Source organism: Xiphophorus maculatus, chromosome 18 (genome assembly GCF_002775205.1).
Source record: "Xiphophorus maculatus strain JP 163 A chromosome 18, X_maculatus-5.0-male, whole genome shotgun sequence".
In the NCBI taxonomy this organism is placed as follows: domain Eukaryota; kingdom Metazoa; phylum Chordata; class Actinopteri; order Cyprinodontiformes; family Poeciliidae; genus Xiphophorus; species Xiphophorus maculatus.
Genome location: NC_036460.1, coordinates 19,047,000 through 19,072,155, shown reverse-complemented (window position 1 = coordinate 19,072,155; position 25,156 = coordinate 19,047,000). Strand labels below are relative to the sequence as shown.

Below are 25,156 nucleotides of genomic sequence, written 5' to 3'. Positions count from 1 at the left end.
TAAAGATTAAAAGAAAACAAAATCTGTGTAATGAACATCTCCTACAGGCAGGTCAGCAACTCCAGTTACCACAGAAACAGGCAAATGGTACAAAAAGCATGAATGAGACAGCAAACAGCAAAAAAAGAAAAAAAAAGCCCTGTTATTATTATACTCACCCAAACAATATAATATAACAATACTGCAGAAAAACACTAAATAGGAAGTGCAGCTGCATCACAAATCTCCAAGGAACAACATGTGTCCCATTGTCAAGTTCCAATAACTGGGTCTGACACACACAAAAGATACAGTAAGTGAATGGAAACAGATACGTGGCAGAAGTCTTTGTGAAGGAGGTAGGTCATTACAGAGGACCCATTATACTTCCTGGAAAAAGCTAGAATAGGTCTACGGGAAATACAAAACAAGGTCATTACGTTTGTTTTTTTGTTTGTTTGTTTGTTTTTTACATAAAATCCTTCTTAGATAATAACATTCAACTTCTTCAGCTCTTCAGGTGTGCAATTATATAACCATACATCTTTGAAAAGCAGAAAAAGAGCTTGCTGCACAACCAACCAGAATGCAGCAACAACTGCTTTCTGAATTCAACAGCCATTGCACAGTGCATACAGTGGTAAAACGAAAAGTGCTGGAGCACCGCTTGGATTGCTTTGTGAGGGGCTGAGCTTCACTGGGGTTACTAGGTAACGGGGCAGTGTTTGCCGATTGTGACTTAATAATCACAATTGCAATCTAGCAAAAAGTTAAAAAACGTAAAAAAGAGTCACTTTTTTGAGATCAACTTCAAATTGTTGATCATAATTGCACATCTGTGCAATTAGATGTGCAATCTAATTGCACTATCAATCTAAATGTTTGCAATTGCACAGATGTGCAATATAATTGCACATCTGTGCAATTGTTGATCATAATTGCACATTTCTTTGCAGCCATTTTCATGTGCGAGTGTAAACGTTGAGTAGACCTGGGCATGAAGACGTCCTACAACATCTCAGAGAAGCTTAAAGTAGGCAGAGCTGAAGAAGTTGAATCCTGAAGTTGAATCTTTGAACTAGAAATAGTCCAAGTACTTGGATAAAAACACACTAAAAGCAAATTTTGCATAATAGATCTTCTTTGAATAACGTAGTGGCAAAGTGTGACAAATAAAGTCAGAAGAATATGAAGCTAATTATGAGTTAGCGTGGCTTTGAAAACAAGTGCATATAATATACAAGATAATAGGTAGATTCATCCAGACTGACATGCAAGTTATAACAGCTGTTTACCTAACATAAAAAACCCTAACATAAAAACTACTCTGTGCTGTCAAAACAACCTCAGAAGTGTTATTTTTCTTTAAATGTTTGTTAAAAACAACAAAAAGTGATCTGTCATTTAATATCCTAAGTAACGGTTTAAATAAGGAATCAAAGTCAACCAAAAAAAAAAATCCTTAGTGGATGTAAATTGGCTCCAACTGACATAAAGTCCAGCATGATTTAAACAAAACAAATAATCCCAGTTTGTCACACATAATAGCATAAAGAAAAAAAAACATCATTATTATTTCCTACAGGACAAGATAAGAATAATACTGATAGTGAAACTCCTGCTCAATTCACAGCTTTTGCAGATCTCGTCCAGGTTAGCTTTGCTTTACTTTGACGCCTAATAATATCAAGGAGATTAGGAAAATGTTTTAGTTTTTCAAAGACATCACAATATTGATCACTGATTGCAGTAGGTAAGGGATGAAGACTATTTTATTTCTTAAAGGTTTTCTATTAAAAAAAAAAAAATTAGTAGGTATCGAGGAAACCAGCAATAATAAAACTCTTTGCTAAAGTAATAACCTGTGCTTTGGCTTATTCTTTAACAGCAGCAATTGTGTAAACAAGCACTTAGATTTTACATGAGCTTGTGGAAGAGTGCAGTCAAACTTCAGAGCCCACTGTCTATGTGAACAGAGGAGGATCTTCATACCAAAGATGAATGCCCTCCTCCCATTTTTAAGTTATTTTCCCAGTGGGACAAAACTAAAAAAGGGAAACATGTTTTGTATCTCGACTACCAACATACACACACACACATCCCCACACACCCACCCCCCACATACACACACACACACACCGGATACTCCCAGGAAAAAGAAGCTGTTTATAACCAAGCTTGAAACACTTGCATTCCAAACACAAACACACAGAAACTGGATATAATCCGCAGGGGGTGCTCCGAGTCACCTTAACTGTACACATTAACTACTGCCTTGTTAAAATATTCACCAAATGTGTCACACTCCACTTTCTAACTCCTCCTCAAGGCACCGTGGGGTCCAGAACAAAAATATTACACATTATTTTGCATTACATCACACTGATGTAGACGAAACCTTTCCAATGAAGCATTCACTTCAGACCTGTAAACAATCCCCGCACTTAAAGTAATCTTTTTTATTTGAACTGTGGAGATAAACTGTAATCAAAAGGCTTAAATCTCACATTTAATTTAACTTGTACCTCACAAACAGTTTATATTGCTCATATACAACTTGCGTGTTGCTGGGGATGTTTGTATTGCGCTCTATTCCCAATTACGGTCAAAACTATTGCACATTATGTTAAAAACACATTTTCTTTACTTACTGACATTAAATTTGACTGAAAACGTTCCTGTTCTGGATCAGTAGGAATACCAAAATGTCTTTAGTCAATTAAATGCCAGAATAATGAGAGAAAACATTTAAAGAATCTTTATAATTACGTTCATCCAACTTAGATATTTTAGATAAATTTCTCTAATATTTGATAGAATTACCTTTGACTTTGGTCAAATGTTTTGGGTATCGTTCCACCAGTTTCTCAATAGTTTGCTGGAGCTGTGGCCCATTCCTCTGAACAGAAATGGGACAACAGAGTCAAGTCTGTAGGCTGGCTTATACACACCTTTTCAGATCTAAATTCTGTATACTGGGATCGGGGTTTTGGCATGCCCACTCTAAAACAGTGACTTTGTTATTCTCCGGCCACCTTTTCAACTAATTTAGTGACATTTTTAGGATCATGGTCTATTTGTGAAGACCGATTTGTCCCCAAGCTTTAAGTTTCTGTTTTGAAATATTGATTTAATATTTTCACATAATGTTTGTCATCATGATGTCATTCATTTTGTAAAGTGCTCCAGTCAGTCGCTCTTTAGAGAAAAAACACACCACATTATAATGATGCCACCCCCATAATCCATAATTAAGAGGGTGTCAAATTGAACCTTAGACAGTGTGGAGTCAAATGCTTTACTTTGTTTTTACTCTTTTAAAGTTTATATATTTATACTTAATGTCTACTCTGAGCTCTTGAAACTTTGTTTCCTTGTTTTTGCTTGTAAGTCTGGTTTTGATTCTGGTATACAACTTGACTAATTTTGTAAAATTTTAAAACTACCACAACTCCCAATAACCCCCATGATAACAGACGTGATGTATCAGACTGATGTTAGCATATTTGTTTTCAGTAAAAAAAATGATTTTTCTATCACTTTTAAATCATAGGTTGTCAAGAAGGATATGAAAAGTCAGTCGCAGAAGACATTTCGGTTTCCAGTTTTTCAGCTAAGAAGCAACCAACAATGGCAAAGGGAAAATTGGCACAAAATGATTCTTACTGAGAAAAAGTGTCCTTAAAACTGTGTTTAATAGCTAAAAAGCAAAAGGTCAAATATAAAATTTAAATTATGCCAAATCACTTCAAAACAAAATGTCAAGTTCACATCAGGCTTCCAGTATTGCTCACTCAGTCTCATGCTTCATCGTCAATGTAACAAATTTAAGAAATGTATTTTTAGGCAGCCCATGTGTTTAAACTCAGTTGGTATCAATGACGGTCATTTAGTTAATGAATAAGGTTGAGCAAAGGCTGAGGAGGAAAGAAAGCATTTAATGCCAGCGAAAGCACTTCCCAAAAAACTTGGTGTGCAGCCGTCATCTGATAAGAGAGAGAGAGAGAGAAACTGATTCCGACTGGAAAGTATGAGAATGAAAGAGAAGGGTATATAAAAGAAACACAAAGGGATGAATGAGTGAAAGTGAACGCTTGTAGACCAAAATGAACTTCAGGACAGCATTAGTTTAAGAAAGAGGTGGTGGAAAGAAAGGAAAGGAAGACCCTCCTTTTCAACCTTGTCCCATTCTCTCTTGCTCTCTCCTTATATGGTAGTGTTACGTGTGTGTGCCTCTCAGCATTAATGTGTGTTATACGGGCTCAGTCCCAGCGTTGCTCTCAAACTGAGCGATTAGATCAGCAAACAATTGCTGACCAAATTCAAACCAAAGCTGCTCTCCATATCACTGCTGCATGCACATTGGGCGTTTAAGCTAAAAGGAAAAAAAAAACACACATGGTTAAAATGTTGTAGTTTTTAATCAAGGCGAGCGAATCTAGATTATAATTTTAGGATTGTAGCTAAATATAACCTAACAAAGTACAACAAAATATGCCCATGGCCCAGGGCACAGGCTGGAAAATAAAAATACAAAAACTATGGGAAGTTACATCACAGTCAGTCTGTTTAAGGGACTGATAATTCCCCTGGGACATTTGCCTCAGAATGGAAGGAACTCAACTCAAGACTCCTCTCACTCCTTCTTCTCCTCCCTTATATTTTCATTTCAACCCCTCCCTGCTCCATACTTCCCAGAATGTTGTAGTCTGAGCCCAAAATGCAGGACTGGAATGCAGGAATCCAGGTAGCATGTCTGCATAAACACATTCGCAAACAATGCATCCATCCACACATACTGCACAAAAAGGAATGCGTTTGCATGCGTAACCCCAGCCCAGACATAAAACCTGAGCAAACAAGGTGATCGATGTTACTTTGGAGTAGAAGATTTCCATAAGTGGGAACAAAAACAGGGAGACTCACAGCTGGAAATACACTGCAGAATTTTTATGATCCTGTATGCTTTTATTTCTCTCTAAGCAACTCTTGCAAACTTCTTGCTCCTTCACCATAAATCAGAGAAACTTTCTTCCACTCCAAGAGTTTCAGGTGGAGGCACAGAGGCACACTGGGCCAAGGATGAACATGTCCTCATGCAGAAATCAGTCCAGCAGGTGCTATGGGCAACAAAAGAGTTTAGAAACATGTCTCTGGACATTCTTCACATTTTTGAAAAGTTGGAGTCTAAAACCAAAACTAACTCTGAAAAAACCTTTTCCCCAAAATCCTACTTGCTCATCTTTATGTCCGTTACCTCTGATATTACTTTAAAATCATCCATTATGATTTTAAGATCTGCACCTCAATTGGTTAGTTGTGCACTCCATTAGTATGCATTTACAGGAAAGAAAGCTGTTGTAGAAAAAGATAATAAGTCTCATTTGGAGATTGCTACAAGACAAGTTGGCAACCATGTGGATGAAAACTAAGGTCTTGTCCACACAAGAAAAATTTTTCCTCAGAACAGGTTGCCATTTTCACAACACCTGCATCCATATGGGGTTATTTTCAGAAATGTTTTAATTTACACAGAAGCACAGAGAACAGCCCAAAATGCTGCTTTTAATCCACTAGAACTGTAAACATGGAGTATGAGACATGAGCATAAAGCCTCCACATGAGGCAAGCAGAAAACAACAACGGCAAACCACAAAACCTAATTAAAAGTTTTGCATGACAATCACAAAAATGGAATCCGCCAATGTTGCTATGTATGATGCATATGACATTCTTGGGGTTATAAGTCAAGTTACAGGCTGCGGAAATGTCACCAAAAATGCACACAAATGCAGGAGGGTGAAGGTTTCCCTCTGGAATCCATTCACAAAACAGCAAAAAAATGTGTTGAGCGTGCCCTAAATATCGTTTTCGTGCAATGTGGAAAAAGGATGAAAATCTTTTCCCATTTAGAAAAAATGTGTGGATGTTACCAAATCACCTTGAAGACGTTGACTCAACTGTGAAACATTGTGGTGGTGGCATCATCCTGTGTGGCTAATTTCTTTAACAGTAAAGCTGGTCAGAGGTAATGGAAAAATGCACGGAGTAAAAACATGTCGTACTTTAAAGCACCATCTAGTAATTAAAGCAGTAACATTTTGTCCTATTCTAATCATCTCTAATGATTTAGACTCAAGAATGTCATATTTATTTCTGCTCTGAAAAAGCCACATATTTTTAATTGGCCATTTAAGATCCTTTCAGTTCATGAGTTTATTTTGGATTCTGACATGTGGTAAATTAATTTCTCAGATTACCTGACTGGTGTCAGTAATTCAACCCTGAAAACACTTTTTAAAACAGCACCTGTTGTGAAAAACTCCTAAGCAGTGATAAAACAAACCACTATAATTTCTTTCCAAACACCACATCTATGCTCTGCTTACTTTCATGCAGTCTTTCTCCATCTTACTATCCTTTTCCCTTCCCTCCCCATCGTGTCATTCCCATCTCACATGGAGAGCAACGGACAGAAAGGGGGACAGAAAGGGAGGAAAGAAAAGTTTGTTTTTCCAGAGGGGACAACATTCCCAGGCCTGCACCATTCCTTTCTCTATTTTTAGAGCACACACACATACACACGCATATCCAACACAAACAACAGCTCTTCACTCAATCACTGGACTTACTACAGGATCTTAAAGCCCAGCACACAGAACAGATAACAATAGTAATATTTAATTCATTGACAACCAGAGATAGGAAGAAAAATCAGCTGATGACCCAGAATCGGACATTCTTATGGTTCCCTGGCCCTGATTGGTGATCCACCAGATAGAAGCTAGGAAGTCCTGAAGGCCCATTATGATTTGAGACTCAACTCAATTGGAGTTGCCACTGAGTTGCTGATCCAAATTTTCTTTCATGAAACAGTTAGTCAAACGGACTGGACCTGTTGAGTAATGTAGTCTCCGACTTGGTGATGCTTTGAGTACAAATAATGGCAGCTAGTTCTTCACACCAGGGAAATCTGGGGAATCTGGTACTTTTTGTCTCCTGAACTGCTATTTTTTCTAAGAATGTTTCCTGCAAAACAAACATGCATTTACCAGCCATATATTTTGATTTGGATGCATTTCTTTCAGCGTTATTTCTTCATCCTCACTCAACAAAATATTTCTCCCAGCCATCTCGCTGTACTGTTTTTGATTTTGGTTGTGTTTACCCACAATGCCCTGGGTTAGATTTATGTATTTGGTTAGCTGAAGCAGACCAAGACCAATATTTTTTTTTGGTGGATCTGAGTTTCCTTCTTAGATCTGCAGTTCCATGAAACATTCTCACCTTCCAAAATAAACCAGACTTTCCAAACAAACAATCTAGAGTTCAATTAAACACACTCGAAAGCTCTGATCTTTTTCCAAACAGTCAACATATAATACAAAGCGTCATCATGTTGAGTTAATGACAACATTCTTCCGTGCAGATGTTTTTACTGCGAGAAGAAGACTGAGCTATTTGATATCAGTGAGCAGTTTAAAAGTCAGATCAGAAGAAGCACAAACAAATCTATATTTTCTCTCAAAATACAAGGAATTTAGCTGACGACTCAAACGGCAAAGTTGTTCAAAAGGATAAAAGTTGCATCCTTTTGAAAAGTCCAAATCTGTCTGTCTTGGAACATGCTGGATTTGCAAATGTTGGCAGATTTTTGTAACTCTCACATTGGGGATATAGCAAGACAGTAAACTCTATTCATGGAGCATATTAAACAGACAAAAAAAATAAATAAAAATAACTACAAAATTCAACAGCATTTTACAAAAGCACATTCGTTGCTTTTTGCCAGAGCACACAACACACACTTTGAGTTACTGATTGTTTTAAATAAGCTAATAATGCTAATTGCTAATAAAAGATGACAAATGCCATGTCAGCTCTTTAAGGATGTTTTTACACTTTAAAAACGACAGCCAGCAAACGTGGTTTAGCAGAGTCAATGTAGCTGTAGAAAAATCTGTCAGCTGGTCAGGGCGTTTTCAGTCCTGCCTTCTGGAGGAACCAGGCATTTTTTCTTTCTTGTCAGAAATACAGCCTACCATTAGCAAGATTAGAGGTCATCATGTCAATAGTTCTTAAATCATAGTTTGGGTAAGAACAGTGCTTTGCTCAGCACTCTCAGAGTTAAGAGTTTAAAAGATCTGGAGGAGCCTATTACACTCCGAAAGCAATGAGGAGTTTTTCAAAAGTCAGGTGGACGATAAATTGATGATGTTCTGTGGACCACCAAGTTGAAGGCTGACAGTCTCTTTACTTCAAAGGTTGAAAAAAAATGTTTAAAAAGACAACAGCATAGTTATTAGTCTATGCGCAAAAGAAACTTGTTGCATAAAACACTCAAAGTCAAGTTTATGGCAAAAGAAGAACCCATTAAATAACCCATTAAATTCTGATCTGTACCAAGGTCCTTTTTATTGAAGCTGCTAAATAAGTTGCCAGGCTTCATGAAAGTGGATTTCTCTGAGCACTCTTGTTCTGTAAGGCTGTTGCCAACAACACATTTCACAAAAAAAACAAAAAACTGGTTTTCTCACAAAAACGTGTGATAAAACAGATCTTGGAGGAGGTCAGGAATATTCCTGCAGATGAAAGAAAGATCGCTACAAGATTGATCTGGAGGACCAGGCATGTTTAAAATAAAACAGTGTCAAAGACAACAATGCTTACTGAAAATTACAAAAACAACTCTGAGATGGAAGACATTTATAAATTAACTGAGGTAAGGTAGAAAACTTAAGCTTCGGGTCAAGGCCAGGTCCACAGTCCACTGCAGTCACGTGACTGCTCAAGTCTCCAGTTCACATATTATGATTTTTGAAAAGTGTGTGAGGAAACTGCAGTAAACAACAGGTCGACGGTCATGCATGAGGAGAACCTGCAATAAAGCCTCAAGCTGACATTTGAACCAGCAACACTGAGGATCTGAGACAGCAACTTATTTCTTTTGGTGACAAAATTGTGACTTGAACTGGAATTTATTGGCTGTGCATCCATAAAGCTAAAGTGTGGCGAAAGCAAGAAAACTTATTATAAGCTCACAACTTACACTTATAAGTTCACCATGGATTTATGTATATTATTCAGCTAATCTGTTCATTTGTGAAGTGATAGTCAATACTGGATTTTATTATAATTTGGTATAATCTCCTCATGTTTGTTGAGGGAAAATGTTTATAACTACAACAAGAAAATGCTCCCCCCCCAAAAAACACCATTGACGTATAATAAAAATCATAAATTGTTATAGCAAAATCCTACTGCTAACCTGATCTAATGATAAATATGACAAAACACTAAAGACATTTCATTCTGTCTCATACGGGGCAATATGGACAGCAGCGATTTTGTTGATATACATTTCTTTGCACCTTGGTCAAGAATGTCCTTATACTTTCTTTTTGTTGGTCTCGAAGACATGCTCCATCTATGTTTTGCGGTGCGCTTGCCTACAAAGATGACGTAAAATGTAAAATGTAAATGTTCTGTATTTGTGTAGCAATGTGTCAGATCCAGAGGACCCTGAAGAGCTTCACATTACATTCAACCAGTCACAAACTGATGGTGGTAACGACTATCACATTGTAGTGATAGTTGCCCTGGAAGAGTCTGACAGAAGCTCCAGCACCATTTGGACCTTCGACCACCTTCAAAAGGCAAGACGTGAAATAAGGTTTAGCAAAAAAAGAAGACATGGTTTTCATTTCTTTCTTAATGTACATAACAACTCTTCTTTTTAAATATGGCCGTCTATGTTTTGGTACATAACTCATGTTAGGAGCTCTACATGTTTTGTAAGGCAAACGCCAGCACATGCACACAAAGTCTTTTATGGCTGAAAGCCTGTTCCCTCTGTATATAAGATCCAGATGTGAACGTAGTGGGAGAGAAGTTAAAAATAGAGAAAGAGAGGTGAAAGGAAAGGGGAGAGAGAAAGACCAAAACAAGGTAAAGGAAACAAGTTGAACAAACAGAAACAATAATATTAGAAGGTGAATGCTACAGGCAAGTAAGAGTAAAACAAAGTTATCATAATGACACTAAATGTCTTTCTTTTCCATTAAGCTTAAGTTGAAACTTTAGCCTCTCTGATGTCACCACATTCCTAAGGAAAAAAAAAAAACATCGATGCCATGGATGATGAAAAATACACAAAAGGGTGACCATCAACTTTCACCAGCCAAAAAAAGCGCACAGCTCTTATAGCCTCTTAAAAAAGCTCCCCCAAATCCCCTCTCTCCTTTTTCCTCTCACCAGACACAAGAACCATTTAGTGTGCATGTGTGTGTGTGTGTACATAAGTGTGTCCACGATGCTCTGAAAATGCCTCCCCCAAACCCACTTCCTGCCCTGCCCTCTCAATGAAGACAATTATGGTTTTTGCTAGAAGGATAACACAGAAGAAATAGCTCCATAAAAGGCAGGATTCATGTCGTTTTCACCTCCACACACATTTTTCAAATTAAAAGCCAATATGGCAGGTTTTTAAATATTAGGTTCTTTGTTCTTGCAGATGCTGAGTAACGACACAAAACTGAGCATTGAAAACGAGGACTTATAAAGACAAAAGCACAGCCTTCAGTTTGAACACAAATATGTGTTTCACTGCTGTAAATCTGAATGCAATTTCTGATTTATTTGAGAGTGAAATAATTAGTGAAAAACTCAACTACAGATTGCACTAATCAAAATGTGCAACCAGATTAGAGAGTGAACACAGCTTGATTTATAGATGATGATTTAAACAGTTTATGAGAAGCTGCCAGCTGCAAAACCGCCAAGCCAACAGAAAGCTTGTTTACATGAAATTGCATGTTATTAACAAGCTGGATCCCATTTTACATTTGCTTTTCTGCTGCCTTTTTATGTCATTCATGTTGGTATTATCAATACTACAGAATGAGAGGGATGTCAGACTGCATTTAGAGGCATGTAAAAATATAAGAACATCTGGGTTTATTCAACATACATAATGTTAATTCACTCAAAAAATTAACAAACGAAATCTGGAATAAACAATTCTGAAATTTTACAATGAAATGTTATAAAAATAAAAAAAGTAATTCCTGGTGAGAGTTACTAACCCTCCACATTTATTCCCATTTCAGATAGCTAAAATCACTCTCACATGCTAAGGACATTATTATTCAGCATTTTGAGGGACAGATATTTAGCTATGCTCCCGTCTGTTGAAGACAGAGTGAACATCACTGCGAGATCGAAGAAGGTATTTGATGAGAGAAAGAGGGTCTAACCATCCAAGCACATTCACCCTGAACATTGAACGCAAGAGGCTAGAGGAAGTTTTCAGAACCAGCAGGTTGTTACTTCTGCTGATAGGAAAGTACCTGCCTGAACTGTCAGAAACAGACCGCACGTTAAATTTTAATGGGAAAGGAATAATTTGCTCTCTAAAAATAAAAATGAAGACCGGACAAACGTTTAACAGTGACAGACGAAGACCAGGACGTCTGGAATGATGTATTTTTAATAGATGAGTCTGAATTAAATCATTTTGACGCCAGGACAAACAACATGTTTGGCATTAACCAAATCCAGCATTCCAACAAAAGACTCTCTAGACAACTGTTAACCATGAAGCTGAGGGTCTCATGGTTTCAGACTCCATTGCTGCTGCAGCACCAGGTCAGCTCACAATCATAGATTTTATTATGAGTTCTAGCATGTGAAAAAATATGGTACAATTTGAAGCTGATCCAGAACTAGAGCTAAACTGTACCAATGGTTCAAGACAATCTATCAAGAATTGGCTAAGATTTAACAAATAGAAAGGACCTGGACAGAGTGAAAGCCCAGATCTTGATCGCATTGAGATGTTGTGGGATGATTTTAACATAGAAACAAGAAATCACGTAAGCTATTTCAACTAAAAGTGTGTAAAATACTATTTCGTTTGATGAATAAAACAACACAAATATTTGGTGTTAACTTGTAAAGAACCCATTGACTTTTTCAGAATTTAATACATTAAAAAACAGATGTAAATATTTCTTCTGGGAGGACTAAATATTTAACAGGTTATAATGTTTTCCCATCACTGTTTCTTCCAATTGTTTGGCAATTTCCAGGATGGCTTTTCTATTATATGATTTGAAGCAAAAATAACTAGGGAGTGTTCAGGATATGGCTAACAGTTTCTGGAAAAAAAATTATATATGTGAATGAGAGGCTGTGATTGCAGGAAAAAATAAACTAAATCGGCAACCTTGAAAACTGTTCATGCATGGACAAAAAAAAAAATTGAAAATTTAAGAATTACTGTCAACTAAGTTCACCTGGTAAGTTTATTCTGTAAAAAATGAGTTTTACCCATACTACTAGTGACAGAAAACTGTTCATATACGTAACTAGCCGTTTCATGACTCTTTTGCGTCAAGGTATGCCAAATTAAATGTTAAAATTCTGCATCATATAGCTTTTAAACAGAGGAGCTCCCTGGTTGTAGGACTGCTGGACTCTCCTCCAACTGTTGCAGTCTTGGCGCATCACCTAAGGCACAGGTGTCAAACTCCAGTCCTGGAGGGCCACTGCCCTGCAACTTTTAGATGTGCCTCTGCTGCACCACATCTAAATAGAATAGTTAGGTCATTAGCAAGGCTCTGAAGAACTAATCTACACAAGAAGGAGGTAATTAAGCCATTTCATTCCAGTGTTTTGTACCTGTGGCACATCTAAAAACTGCAGGACACCGGCCCTTGAGGACAAACAACCATGCACACACTCACACCTAGGGAGAATTTAGAAAGACCAATTAACCTAACAGTCATGTTTTTTGGACTGTGGGAGGAAGCCGGAGTACCCGGGGTGAACCCACGCATGCACAGGGAGAAAATGCAAACTCCATGCAGAAAGACGCCGAGCCTAGAGTCGCACCCAGGACCTTCTTGCTGCAAGGCAACAGAGCTACCAACTGCGCCACTGTGCAGCCCGTTGTGCAATCAAATAAGCAAATATTAGTTAAATAAAATAATCTAATTTTGCTTAGCTTGTAATGGAGGCAGGCACAAAAAAGCCAAAGAGTGTAAAAACAAACAAAAAAAACAAGTTAGAAACTAGAAAGGCAATGATAATGAACAAAGGAGTAAATAAAGCCTTGATGGACATAGAAGCACACATTTTCCCTTTTTATCATCCAGAAGAAATAAGATTTTACTTCAAATTCAGATTTGGAACCATTTTTAGAATTTTAGCGTCTTCCTGTCATGAACTTTTTGCCTGCTCAACATTTAAATAGAGCCTTGAAACATTTTAGTTGAAGATGTAGCTGCACGATTATGAATAACATAACAGAGACACCCAAAACAGAAAATAAATCACCACAGTAAAAGAGACTGCAACTCATTCTTGATTCAGGTGTCTCATCTGAAGAATCGCTTTTTAAATATCCATAGATGACAAAAAACAAAATCATCCATTTGTTTTGCACTGGAGATCAGTCACAATAGCGCAGTGTTTCTGTGACATTTACTGGAAACCTTGCTTTCCGGAAGAGTTTAACTGTGATTGACGTACATTGTCCTAGATCATTTTCCTCCATGCTTAACAACAACAGAACTGCAAAGTTAATATTCCATATAAAATACTTGAAGAGGGGAAAAAAACCCGAAGTCTTCTTGAAAATAAAAAGCCCATTGAGCAGTGAAGAAGGACTACATTGTTTCAGGAGAAACTGTTAGCGACAACCCCCTGACTGCTGTCACCGGGTGACGGGAGCCTCGTGTGAACCCTTCCAGCAGGTCTAAGGGGACGCACGCAAACACAAGCGCATTCCTCTGGTCAGATAAATGGCAGTCATCATCATTAACCATCATCATTGCCATGGCGATTACTGCTGTTATTTTTGGCCAGATATCCACTTCACTGGATGGGTGTGAGAAACAGCCAAGGGACAGAGGAACAAAAGCAGATACACTGGACTCAAAAAATAAAAAAATCAGTGAGAGATATATCAAATATAGAGCATGCCATGAAAAGATTAATATTTACCTGATTAAACATTCATTCTGTCTTTACTTTTCTGTCATGCTTTAATGTTCCAGATTATGCAAAACATTTTATATGAGAAAAAAGTAACTTGAGCAAAAAAATCATGTCTAATGTTAATTATGAAAAAAAAGATGTGAAAAAAAACAATTTTACCCTGCACCATATGGAAAATATATCAGTTATATATAATTGACATAACATTTTATCTACTTTCATGAAACTTGAATTTAATACACAGTGAAACCAGGAACAAAATCATTAGTAAGTAATTTCAGAATATGTAAAGCTAACAGTTGCTTCATCCCAACTTGTCTCTTACTCACACAGCGAAATGGCACCTCTGCTTCCAGTCTAACAGTTGACCGCTCACAGGAAGACAGAAGAAAATACACTGTCATTTATAGTCCAGAAAGATCGGAATCGGAATTGACTAAAAATGGTATTGGTAACAATTATTATTCTTCCTATTATTACACAATTTTTTAAAAAGTTGTGCAGTTACAGCAATTGTAAATCTCACACACGCTACTTGGTATAGGAAGCAAAGATAATGGAATGAATATTTTTTACCAAACACATTCTAGCTGGGATGCAGAATATTAGCACAACATTGTGATATTAAGTATGACAACTTTTGTGATGACAATTTTAGCGGAAACGTTAAGATTTTCCTCACAATTCTCTTTTTTCATCCTCACAATGTGCCCACCACACTAGGATTTTTGATCTTAGTGTGGTGATTTAAATCAAAGCATGAAGGATGGTGAAAGTCCATCCAAGTGGCCCAATATATATGTACATACACGCTTCCCATTAAAGCTATACTTATAAAGTCTTTTTCTGATTGTGCAGCCATGCACTTTCATTTCAAGAGTAGCAAGAGATGATAAATGTCTTAAGATGACATTTAGGTTTTTTGGAGATTGAGCTCGCCCAGGAGGTCGTAAATATGTTAGCAGTTGTTTTGAAAATAGACTGAACAAAGAAATGGCTGATTTTAAATTCTTTTGAGACTTCTTTGAACTCCCTTAACTTATCTGCCACTAGAATGTTATTTCTGATGGCCTCCAGCAGGTGTTTTGATCTACAGATGGTGATGACCGTCACTTCAACAGTCAGGACCACATCAGAGTGAATCATTGTCCTGCAGTTAAAATAAATCAAACCTCCTGCGAAATGGTGAGTACTAACTAATGTTCTCATACTGTACTGAGGTGATGCACCTGTGTGATTTTAAATATGGGGCTGTCCCGATTTATTCACTACTAGAAATTGATTATTACATTTCCTGATCATTTGAAATATTTTTCTTTAGTTTCTGTCTCCAGAAACTAAGGAACTAAATAACTTGAAACTTCTATGATTTAACATAAAAAGAGAAGCAGGACCCTCAACAACTTATATATTTCAATCGAACTTAAAAATGATCTATATGAGCTCCAGACAAATATTAATAACAACTTAAAAGTTTAGATTACAAACTAAGAATGTGACTCATGAATTTATAGTCCATAAATTCATACCAAAAGTAAACTGGCTTGCAGAGTACAAAGCTGAGTATATGTTAAAATCAATGTTGTTAAAATGTCGTGTTTAATGTCATTGGTTCTGGTGACTTTGATCACAGTGATCAAAAGAAACACAAGAACAATATGAACAAGCCTAGAGTAATGTAAGCCACATGCTGTGAATGATGTTGTGACAGCACAGATGTAAAATCCACATGACAGTGTTGAAGTAATATGACAACAGCAGCATAGAGCAAAATATTACAAGATATTTTCCCAATAAAATATCAAAGTCCACTTTTCAGGCTGCTCCAAATGTTTAAACAAAGCCGCAAAGCCTTTGATGAAGTTTTCAGCGATCAAGACAACCAGATTTATCCTACACAACAATATCAAGAAATCAAAAAGTGAGACTGAAGCCGATGATTACGTTTGAAACTCAATCTATTCTGGACAGACAAAGAGCAAACACCACCTGCCTGTCGGGTATCTCTGGTCTTAGGTGCTCCCATCTTTCCATCGCCACCATCCTCTCCCTGAGCTTTGATCCGTGAGCCCAGCAGCCATTCGGGAACAGCACTATGACACTTTCGCCGCCTCTCGTTCCCGTTTTTGTGCACGTTTCTTAACTTGCAGCTAGAGCATGAGCCGAACCGTCGGATAGATGCCATAAGACAGACAAAGGACAAGGTGAGTGAAAGATAAAGAGACAAAGAAAAGAGAAGGAGCGCTGCATAGTTCATGTTTCTCTGGGTGACAAAGCTATGAGGGAATGCTCAGTGGCCAAACCAACCCACAGTTACATTGGGGCCTGAAGTCCATCTATGAACGTTTTTGTGCTGTGCCTGCATCCAACCACGCTCTGAAACACGCAATGTAATATGCAGCATGATGCAAGGAGAGCACAGTCGTAGCACTGTGTGAGAGAAACTGGCAGAAAGTTTTAACAATGACTTCCTGTAGAAATAAGTGCACATTCCCATCTTACATGCATAGATGCATGGTGATGTAACTAGATGCCCACATTCTGAAAGCTCGTCACCGAACTCTTTGGTTACTATCATTTGTTTTACAAAAGAAGAAAATTTCACATCATACTGTTCATATGAACCGTATGACATTTAGTAGATGCAAAAGTAAGTGCTGGTGTAGCAATAAATATTAGAGCTGCCCCTACCCCACCTGTTGCTGGACACTGTGGATTAGTTGGTTAAGGTAAGGTTCCCTTCCAACTAATATGGCAAATATGCAGTAATTCAAAGCTTTTTATATTTTGTCAAATAATAAATCCATATTTCAACGTATCTTATAATTATCATTTCATTTCCATAGATGCATGTTACTTTTTGTCTAAATAAAAATCTGAGACGTGTGCACTGTGTTTCTATTTGACACCCTTACATCAATACTTTGTGGAATCACCCCAAAGTCCAGGTTCTAACAATTGATAATACTGGATTTTATTTGGAGATGTCAGAGTAAAGGGTGAATACAAATCATGCTGCACTTGCCCATGGTGATCCGTGCAACCCCAGTTTTTAACTCAAACTGAAACCCCAAACTTGAGTACAATAGATCCAACATTATAACAGTTCAGAAATGAGACCTGGTGCAGCTTTGCAGTGCAACTTTGTAATAAATAAAGCTAGGTTAATCTTAGTAATCCCAGCTGCATATAGAGATTAGCTACAGTAAAGAAAGATAAACTGAGGGAATAAAAAAACAGAGAAGTTACCACCATTTTTAAGTAATGCTTAATCTAACAAAGTTAATTTGAAATATTTGTTATCAGTGATCAAAGAAAAAAGGGGAAAAAAATCAGAATTTTGGGGATATTTTTTAAAATATGTTGGAAAAATTCATCTTCTCCAGCTGGCACAACTTAGTCAACATTACATCAGTTAACCAAGGACTGAATACTATGTTTCTCACGTTAGCATATTTGCAGCCACAGCGGGAGCAGATGTCTGATTCAGAGAGAAACCAAAAAGGAAGGCTAAAATTTCACTGGGCATACCAAAGATAGTCCACAATGTCCTGCATACTTGAACCAAAGAAAAAACAGTCTTCAAAAGGTGAACATATTTATCACAATCAAGTAAAAATGCCTCTTTTTTTTTTTACGTTGCAAACACGAACTGTGCCAAAATCTTTCAGTGCACACAGAACGGCTGAACTGGCAAGTCTCTTAGAAAGTGCTGGTTCAGGAGAGGCTTTCCTTACACAAGCAAACTGCTCTGTAATTACACTGGGTGGATCCACATCAGCCGAGAGAAGAGAGCTAGAAAGGGACAGAAGTCAGGAACAAGGAGGAAAATCAAGATGGACAACGACTAGCAACCACACTGAAGCAAATTCATTGTTACATGGGCAACAGTAAAAGAATAATTTAAAAAAAATCTAAAATACAGAAAACAAAACAAAAACCAAGGGAGGCTTTCCTTAAAAGGCCATGCTAAAGATTTTCAAAGCGTAGAACAACTGTGACTTACCCAGCAAGGACATTCAGCAGTGTTTTCCCACAGATGTTTTTTTTGTGTGTGTGTGTGTATATACATGGACACTGTGAGAAACCAGATGGAGCCTCACTACAGAGAGACACTACACATCCGTTTTAATGTCTTAAGAAAACTTTAATCATCCACTTGTTAGTGCTAGAACTCTAAAAATAAGCTGAAAATGGTTGAAAAATATTCAAAATTACCACCTGAAACTTTGTTATCTTAAATAACAGCTTTGGCCAAAGGCTGCTACTATAGTTGATACCTTAAAGCAAACTACTACTTGTAAAGGTTCTCCATTACTGATGTTCATATTGCCAAGCGAAGACCATTGTTGCCACAATCCTAGATAACAAAAGATTGGTCCACACAAAGATTCAATTCAATTACTACCTATTGTACTTCTGGTCAAGTTTCTGCAAAACCATCAGACTAGAAGTAGCAAATATTATACATAAAAAAAGAACAATTATATGAATGTTTCTCACGGGATCCGTTTTGTGTGTAAGTACTGTAGAGGAAAACTGAACCAGACGAGAGGAAAGCCAAGAGGAAGCGATGAATGAGAGAGGTGACAAGGCCGTGTGGGATGTCTGGACAGGAACAGATTCAAGTATAAAGAAACCTTTTAGTCAAGCTGGAAAACTTCCAGGCCAAAGCAGAAAGAGAAGATGCATCCCAAGTAAAGTTGTGCATAATACAACTAAGTCTACTCTTGCTGTTTCCATAGCATTTAGTAGAAGGGAAGGTAGTACATTGGTGCTATTATTTAAACATTCATAAATAAATGATCTTCTGTGCCTTTGCATCAGCAGGAGATCTGGCGGTTTGCACGTCTTTGTGTTGCCCAGAAAAGGAAAGACATCAGCAATCACCTTAAAAAGCTATCCATCAATCTAAAAGGGACTGCAAGGGAAAAGAAAATTAAGACAGCTGCCCATCATCTCAGGTGTAGACCCAAGAGAGAAAAAAAAGTTCCCCATTTCAAGCTCAAAGAATATGGCACATTCTACAAAGTTGAATCGAAATGAAGCAGAAAACCTTCTAGAACACCGCGTTTTAACAAAAGAGACCAAAGTGGACATGTTCAGTCATATAACATAGCACAAACACCTCATTCTAATTGACAAGAATGGAGGAGGAAAACTTATTATTCAGGCTCATCTTGCAGCCACAGGACCTTGGCACCTTGCAGTCTCTGTTTGCCAATGTATTCTAGCGTCAGAAGTGACGTCATCTGTCCGACAGCCAAAGCTTGGCCCACACAGCACTGGACGATGATTCCAAACAGACTAGCAAATCTACCAGCTGATGGAAAAAGAAAAGAATCGACATGCTGCAACGTCCCAGTTGCAAAACACAGACCTCATCTTGGTTGATACTATGTGGCGGGATTTCCGAGTGAGTACGCACAATCCTCAACCAAGTGAATAGGTTTAGTGAAAAAGACTGGGCCAACACTATTCAATAGCAATATATGGCTGAAAGATTTCCAAAGAAACCTCCAGTAGTCCCACTGCTTATTTGTGGTTTTGTAGTCACAGATTGTTTTTGTCGATATACAATTTGGGAAGAAAATCCAGCTTGGGAAGCTGAAATGTCTAGACTACTTGACACACTACCGGCTGGCATTTGCAAAAGCAATCAATTCAAGAGTGCCATTCTTCTTCCTTGGTGCTGACTGCTTGTACCCCTAAGAGCAGAGATAGGAAAGACTGTAGATATTGGCTTTCCACTGAGCTAATTAATGCATATTTGGTTTTTCTACTATTAAAACAGACAGTTACAAGCATTTTACAGACGATCTCAAGTAATCATGGATTTCAGATATTTGCTGGCAGCTTTGGTTCCTAACCTCTGTAAGGCCACTTTTATACTTTAAGTTATTGACTGAAGGTGTTTTTCCAAAAAATTATGATGTACTGTATGTGTTGCACTTCAATTATCACAGATTATTCCATTTTGAAAGAATGGTGTCTTGCTTGGTTTTAAAACACACACTTCAAAAAAAGGATTAATGTAGGTCTTGTTCAGTACGGGATAAGTTTATTCCGTAAGGACAACTAAGCCCCAAAGGTTTTTGAAAAAAAAACAATTATGCACATACAGATATGTGTTAGATTTCATCAGACGGTTTTTATCAAGCCCCAAAGGTTTTTAGGTGGTGGCGTCAGAATGTCTTGCACATACCAGTCAAATGCTAGTCTGGTGATTCATTCTCCCAGGTAAGAATTTTCTGGAACAGTTTTCAGAGTAAAAGGTCCCCCAGCAGACACCAGCTATGTGTCATAGATAGCCCAGATATCCACAGCAGCATCTTTTATCTTCTGATTCATCCCTCCTCCTCCCACTTATCCACAGAGCCAGAACAAACCATATCCTGAACCTTTCATCTCACCGGCACATTTTAACCTCTCAGCTGCACGACTTTTTAGACCACCACAACCCTCCACTGACCTTTGTAAGTAAAGGAAGAGCTCCAGGCACCAGCTCAATATTCTCCGTGTGATGTGGCCTTTCATTCAACTTTCAAGCTGGCCTTTAAAAAGAGTTGATTAATGGATTAGAGATAGTTTTCCCTTTTGCTGAATTTGGTGGGAGGGTGTATATAAAACTAATTGTTCCTAAAGGCATAACAAAACAATAATCAATCATATTTCTTTCTAATAACCAAAGTAATAGCTACTGCAGATGGGTAATATTGACTTCAATTTTTTATCACATTGACATTTATTGCAATAATGATAAAAGTATTGTATATTGGCAATACAGGTATCACTACATGTGGCCAGAGTCTAAGAAACGCAAACACTGTTACCCAAATATTTAATAGGCTTCTTTATAACTGTACATAAAAAATACATTCAGTCATTCTTCTAAATACAGTGATTTAAATGAAGCTCCTATAAAACTGAGCCAAACAATGCCAATCATATTGTCAGTTTTTTTTTCAATCTTTAAAGTATATTATTCCACTAAATCTGAACTCTAATTACAACTTTTTTTTTCACAATACCAACAACGGTTCAATAATTCCTTATCCCAAGTTGCTGCCGTCATTTCAGCCTCTCATGCAGAGTTTGTGTCTCCCATTTATGACGTTGTGAATAGCAACAAAGAAAACAGAAGCAGATAAAAGCAACTGAAGGCAATTTTGAAAAATTCTGTAGCATTTTAGAAGCTAAACAAAGCTAAAACAAAATTCAAAAAGCCTTCAGTTAAGAAAAAACCCCAATGCAGCAATGGCAGCGCGTCACACCTTAAAGGAGAAACGGAAGGAGAGCTGACTGGTTGTCAACTCTGGTTAAAAATAAGAGTGTGTGGTGGATTTCAGCCACCCAAAACCACTTAGGCTGAATATCTTTGAAAGATATGTATATTCAATGGATTGTCATTGTCGTTTTGTTTTTTACTTAAAAAACAAACAAAAAAAGCAATATTGACTGTAAAAAAAAAATGTTTGGTAAGTTTACTGATTAAGGCTAAATTTAGACAATCGCATGATTGTCCCTGTTTTTGCACCAGAACTTTTTTTTTCTAAGCTAAAAACACAGTACATCATATAAGACAAGCAAAATCATCGTAAAGGCATTGTATACAGCTGCAGGTTTTCTTTACAAGTATTAATTTACCTTAAACCAATAATTATTGATGTCCTTATAGAGTGCAGGTCAGTCTCTCTCTTTATTGTGTGTAAAGGATTTTAGTCAACAGAACTATGAAGTTAACATTAAATGAGCTTCTAGCCTAGATCTACCTTTTCATTTGTTTAAGTCTGGTTAGCATAACAAAGGATTATAAAAGAGTGGCTATAGAAAACGTAGATGGAAAGTATTTGATTCTATGTGGGTGGTCAAATAAAACAAAGTCACTCATAAATCTATAGTTATAAACACTTTGCTTTTAGACCTAATCCATGAAGAGTTTATCTAAACCAGCTTTTCTCTCCCTCTCCAGTTATGTCCTTTCTTCCATCTGTCTTCCTTAAATACCACAACTCATAGCTTCTGTCGACATGTCCTGGCCTCATTACTAAAATCATATTAAACAACGTGGTACACAGTTATGCCTGGTCCGAGGGACGATATTGCAAAGAGTATGCAAAAAATCAAGTCACTAGAGTGGGCTGATATGATTATGGGTAGCAAACAAAATTTCATAAAATGAAACATTTCATGTTCTAGACAGTCCTCGAGGGCCACTGTCCTGCAGTTTTTAGATGTGCCACAGGTACAAGATGCTGGAATGAAATGGCTTAATTACCTCCTCCTTGTGTAGATCAGTTCTCCAGGGCCTTGCTAATGACCTAAAATTCTGTTCAGGTGTGGTGCAGCAGAGGCACATCTAAAAATTGTAGGACAGCGGCCCTCGAGTACTGGAGTTTGAGACCTCTGAATTAGAACATAAAAAATTCTGATTCTAGAGTATGAAATAGCCCAAATTAGGTCATTATGCCACACACTCACTGTAAATCTTTATCTCTTTTGGGAAGTTGAGAGCTGTTATGCAACAAAAGGAGAGGTTGATAATGGACCACATTCCTGCTGCCTGTTAAAGTGAAGACTGCTTAAATGAGCAGAAGACATGCACACATACAAGGTCAAGAGAAAACTTCATCCGTCACAGTAATGTCACAAAAACAGCATGTGCACTGAGATTTTTATTTTTTTTTTTCTGAGCAAATAAACACTGCTTGTTACAGCAACATCTCATGGTACTATTTGTTCAAACCTGCTTGTTAAGTCCTTGTGAAGTTAATTTCATAGTAATGGATATGTGAGAAGTACTGCACTATTATTTTTAATGGATCATAAAAATGACCAAAAATTAAACATTTTCCTTAACTTTTCTATTAAAGGCCTGTCTCCTTTCCCCTCCCTTCATTTTTGCTTCATTCTTTAACTCCATCTCAGTTCTATTTTAATCCTGTTACTTTTTTAAGCCAGTACACTTCCCTCCAACTCCTTTTATTTCTTTTTGCTTTCTCTCTCCATCTACCTGACATTTGGCTTGTCGGCATGGGCTACACTAAGATATGACCTCACTTCACAACAATGCTCCAAAGACATAGCAGAGAGAATAAGATAACGTGAGCTATGGGAATTAGACTGAAATGGAGATGTGAAAAGGCAACACGCTGGCACAACATTACAGGCATGCAAACAATAAAGACTGGCAAAAACATCTGGAAGGGTGAGGGAGAGTGTATCTAGATTAAAAGGATAACTAACACTAGAGCAGAGAAAAAAAAGAATAGGTAAAACTGAGTAAGGTAAAAGTGGAAGAAGGAAAAATATTCCTCCCTTAACCCCATACAATTTCATCATTTTTTTCTGTGCTTCTCTAAACCTCTCAAGGTTCATTTATAGCCTGGCATTGTCATCCCATTCAGTCCAAATCACACAGGCCGTCAGAGTTCACCAGAGCTGCAGGACACCATTCTAAACCTAATGTGCTGGCTCCAAACGTTTGAACAAGACATTGACATGTTCCAGGCAAACAATATGCACAAAGGCTCACGCACACACACAAAGCAGAGGAAAAGAGAAACCAGTTTATGACACACACACAGAACAATGAGCACCAGTCGCACTGGACATCGTCAGACCCTCCAGTTACCACAACAACTTCCCATTTCCCTTAACCCATTTCCTGCTCGGAAAGGTCGCTTGCCAGCTACCGCTTCCGTGACTGCAGCAACAGGGAGGGAAAACCAATGAGCACCAAAGTAACGAAAGGGAATTAATTTAGCAGCTGAGCTTCTTAGGTTTGTGCTAAAGTTAAGCAAAATTACAAGAAAACCAATGTGTTTGCTCAGGAAAATAAAAAATTAAAACCCAGCAAGCTTGGGATTGATCAAGGATCCAGATCACGTTTAACCCATGTACTTAAATTATAGAGGATCAGCTTATTTTTTTTCTTTACACTTCAGTATTTTCTTGCATTATGGAGATAACTAGTCCCAATGTTTCACAAATTTAATTTATTTGTAAATTATTTTCAGAGAACCTTAAATTAAATTTTTTGAGTTCTGGTCCATATATAAATGTGGATTTCTATGAAATATTACAGTTTCCAGTTTCTCACTCGTAAATAAACTAAACCAGCTCTGAGCAACCTCCTGCAGGCAGCTATTATTCATTGGAGTCCCATAACGTCATTAGACTGAGTAGATTGTAGAAAATTACTGTAAATTCTCAGAAAACTACTTTAAACCCATCCCTCACCGCTGCGGGAACAAGTTGACAAATGGCAGATTAAAAAAAAATAAGTCCAGTGCCAGATGGCTCCATTTCCAGGGGAGTCAGATGAATGACTGCAAATGCATAATATAGCAAAGAGATGTTACAGTGAGTACAGATTGCCATTTTCTAGATAAGCCTTATCTTTTCAGGGTTGTGGGGTGACTAGACCCTGTCTTGCAATTAATGAGCAAAATTGTAACACAAAAGTCACACAGGGAAAACAACCACAGATGCACATACAAATACCATAAAGGCAATCTTGAGAGACCATAGAGCCTATTGGTCTCACATAATCCGTTCAAAATATTCCATGTACCAACATCAAGCATCCCCACCAGAAAAAAAAAAGTGAGCACAGGGGTACATAGCTATCCCAGTGATGATGTAATGAACCGAAAGTCCTGAGTTTTGGTTGCAGCTTTCCTGCATGATGTACCAAAGTTGTTTTTACTTTCTTCATACCTCACAGCCACATCCACAACTGCAAATAATAATAACTTTGACCTGAGTCAGGGATCTGCAGGAAAGATTATCTCTATATAGAGATGTTAGAAATACACACAGAAAAATTGTATTCCCTTTCCATTCACTTTTAAACAAGTAACTGCTCAACATAAGTTTAAACAACATAACATAACAGAGAATCTCTTTATTTATGTTACTATGAAATACAAACACTGGATTATGCCAACCTAATATCTGCAAATAAGACAAAAATAAATCTCTCAGCCTTTAAACATAGCATTACATAACATACTCTGATTAGAAGAACTGTTTATTTTATGCCTTCTCTATGACTCTAACCCTAACACAGTCACAATTGATTCTGGGCAAAACAAACAAAAAAGAAACAGCAGACCTTGGATTACCCCTTAATATCTTTTGTATGAGTTTTGTTTAATTAAACTAATAACAT

The 25,156-nt window shown here is 37.4% G+C and overlaps 1 protein-coding gene across 1 annotated transcript in view; it reads right to left on the bottom strand.

Moving 5' to 3' along the window:
- The window catches only part of arhgef17 (Rho guanine nucleotide exchange factor 17), a 67,735-nt gene that overhangs the window by 36,700 nt on the left and 5,879 nt on the right, over positions 1 to 25,156 (bottom strand). The gene's annotated exons all lie outside the window — the stretch shown is intronic.